Here is a 3,314-nt window from a genome sequence, read left to right on the forward strand (position 1 = left end):
TTCTCTGTGCCAACGAGGCATTCAGGTTTGCATTATAACCTACAACTTTCTTTTTTCTTTATTATTATTATTATTATTCTGGGGCCGTTTGAGAATATTATCGTTTTTTCCATTTTAATTAGAAAAATGAAAATGAATTACGTTTCAAATTTGCTTCTTGTTCTTTCATTATTATTATAAAAAAAAAAAACATAAACAAATTTAGTAAAATAATTAAAATTTATATGAAATTTGTTTCTATAATTAAATATCTTTTAACACTTTTGTGATATATTTATTTTAGATATTTATCAGGTTAAATTATCATTACTCCTAAGAAGTCAAACCCAATAATTATATGAACACATTGTATATATATTTTAAAGAAACGATTTAAATATTTTAGGAATAAAAATATCTAGATATTTTCATAAAATGATTGGGGTATTTTAAGAATAAAGATGTAGTAAAATAGTTTGATACTAAGATATTTTATGAATATATTGTATGATCTCTACCCTACCAACTTTTTCCATCCCAAGAAATCCAATTAATATCAAGCACTACATAGTGCATGAGTTTCTATGTCTTGTAATTTCTTCTAGATTGATGTCCATTAAAAATGTTTTATGTTAGTGTTTCTTATATTTGTGTTTTATAAGTCAATAACGATAATAATCGGGTTTGTCAGGAAAGAAGAAACTTGAATAGTTTTTGGGTGAAATGAGGTGAAAGTTTATGATTTTGGTTGTGTGCAGGTAGATGTGTTACGTGAAGAAGAATTGAGGAAGCTCAACAAATCATCCAACACCAAATTTGAGAGCAATCTAATGGTTTCAAAAGGCTGTTCTCAAAATGTGAGTTCCAAAAATCTTTTCACCTATTTTCTTCTTGTTTTTTCATACAAATAATGTTAACAAATATAAATTGACGCAGATATGGTTAGTGGGAGATGATGTTACCAACGAAGAACAACTGAAGGCACCAAAAGGAACCACTTTCATTCCCTTCTCACAGTTACCTCCAAAGGTTATACGCAAAGACTGCTACTACCACTGCACCCCTGCTATGAAGGCTCCTCCTTCTATTCAGAATCTCCACTCTTGCGAGGTACTCTCTGTTCAAATATCATCCACTTAATTAAGTCTAGATAATTGCTTATATATTTTAAAATATATAAAAGGAACAAAGATAACGGAATATTTTAAGAAAAAAATTAAAAATTTTAATAATAAATGATTAAATATTTTAAAAATAAATTGGTTACAGTTATAAATTCTCCTCTACTATTAAAATATTATGTGCTCCCTAATATTAAACTATTATGTAGCATAGTAGAGTCAAGTCCAATAATTATACTAGCCTATTATATATTTATTTTCTTGAGATATTATAGAACAAAGATATATAGATATTTTAAGGAATAGATCTAGATATTTTTTCCAAAAAGATTGAGTTTGGTAGGAGTATATTGCGTAGGCTCTATTATAAATACTTGTATGCTCTACTAAGTTTTCATCTCAAGAACTAGAAAGTAAGTATTTTACAGAGTGTCTTGTAATCCTTCATCAATTGGTTGTTGGGAGTGAGTCCACATTAGCTAATTTAGGAAATGATCCTGAGTTTATAAGTAAGGAATACATTTTATGGCATGAGGCCTCTAGGGAAAGCCATGGAGAATCTCAAAACAAAGACATGAAAACTTAGGCTCAAAGTAGACAAACCACTGTAGATTGGTGATTTCTAACAAAAACTTAATAGGGTAAAGAGATATTTAGAGTATTTATAATAGAAGAGGCTATTCCATTTAACACGAGTGTGGGTGTTCAACGCTCCATACACAAATTTTCTCACAAATGTTTTATTTTAAAAAAATATATATGAATAAACTTCTTAATTTAAATTTCTTAATACATGTTACATTAATGATGAATATAAAATATTTAATATACTTTAACCTATTAGGTTAGAGTAAATTAGAATGTCATATTAGCCTTTTCTAACCTAAATAAATGTTATTGGTTGGATTTTGTAAACCACATTAAATTTCAAGTCCACCCTGTGGGGAAAATGGTTAATATTTCAATTTTCAAAACAATGAAGAACAAATTAGAAATAAAATTTTAAAATATTAATTTTAGACTTTTTGAAGACAAATGCTTAAGTCTATAAATGAATAAATGCTTACAGAATTGGCTGGCGAGAAGAGTGATGAGCGCATGGCGTATTGCTGGTGTGGTGCATGCGATGGAAGGGTGGACGGAGCACGAGTGTGGCTACTCAATCTCCAACGTGGACCAAGTGTGGAAGGCAACACTTGGACACGGTTTTCAGCCTCTCCCTACACCCACCCCCTGTGCCTCCACGTAATCATCTAGTTATCTAGTTTATGTATTATGTTTCTGTTTTTTGAAAATGGGTTAGGGGCATCACTATAATAAAGTATAATATGAACCTATGAGTGTTTAATTTACGTATATGGATATTATATGGGTATGGGCCCTTCAGTCATTCGATTTGCACCCTCCCCTTTTTTAAGGGCTATTAGGGGTAGAGACTATTTCTATCATTTAAAACTCTAATTTTCTTCAAATCATAAATATCAAAATTATAATTTAACAAAATAATATATATAAAAGATATAAAGCCCAAGAAAATAAAAGACGACACAAATCAATTTATATTAAGCCTATGAGTATTTATGTATTATTTGGATTTGAGTTTTGTTTAGCAAATTTTAACCTTTATCTCTTATTAGGTTGTTGATGTTTACCATCATTCTTAACATGTGTTCATATATTTGGCTAAATTGCACGTTTCTATTTTACTTTTTTTTTTTCCAGAACAAAAAGTGAGAACAAATTTAACTGGGTAAAAAATTTACTCTATTTAAAAAAAAATATTCTTAAACTTTCATTGAAATTTAAAAATTTTCTAAAAAATGTTTAAAAATATGGAAACTAATAATACTTTATTTCAAAAATATTCTCAAAATTTCTAAAAGCTTCAAAAACAATCTTGAATTATGAAAAATTTCATTAATGTTTAGGGTATTAGTAAAATCTAAAAATTTAAAGTTAAAAAATATTTTTAAAATGATTATTCATCTAAAACTAGGATAAAAGTATTTTTTTTAATTAAAAGATACTATTGAAATGATTAATATATTTTTTTTATTAATTTAGCCAATTTAATTATATCGAAACCTAATTTCATATCTACTCCTAATATTATAAAGTTTTAATTTTAACACCAATTTGTTGGTTTCACGAGGATTTAAACAGAAGTTCTTTTTTTTTTTTTTTTTTTTTTTTTTTTTTTTTTTTTTTTTTTTT

The 3,314-nt window shown here is 27.3% G+C and overlaps 1 long non-coding RNA gene across 1 annotated transcript; it reads left to right on the forward strand.

Moving 5' to 3' along the window:
* LOC111473481 lies at positions 1–964 on the forward strand. Its single transcript, XR_002715704.1, has 3 exons — positions 1–25; positions 738–836; positions 916–964. It is a non-coding gene; the product is annotated as an uncharacterized LOC111473481 (long non-coding RNA).
* Positions 965–3,314: the final 2,350 nt, after the last annotated feature.

The sequence above is a fragment of the Cucurbita maxima genome, unplaced genomic scaffold (assembly GCF_002738345.1).
Source record: "Cucurbita maxima cultivar Rimu unplaced genomic scaffold, Cmax_1.0 Cma_Scf00123, whole genome shotgun sequence".
NCBI classification, from domain to species: Eukaryota; Viridiplantae; Streptophyta; class Magnoliopsida; order Cucurbitales; family Cucurbitaceae; genus Cucurbita; species Cucurbita maxima.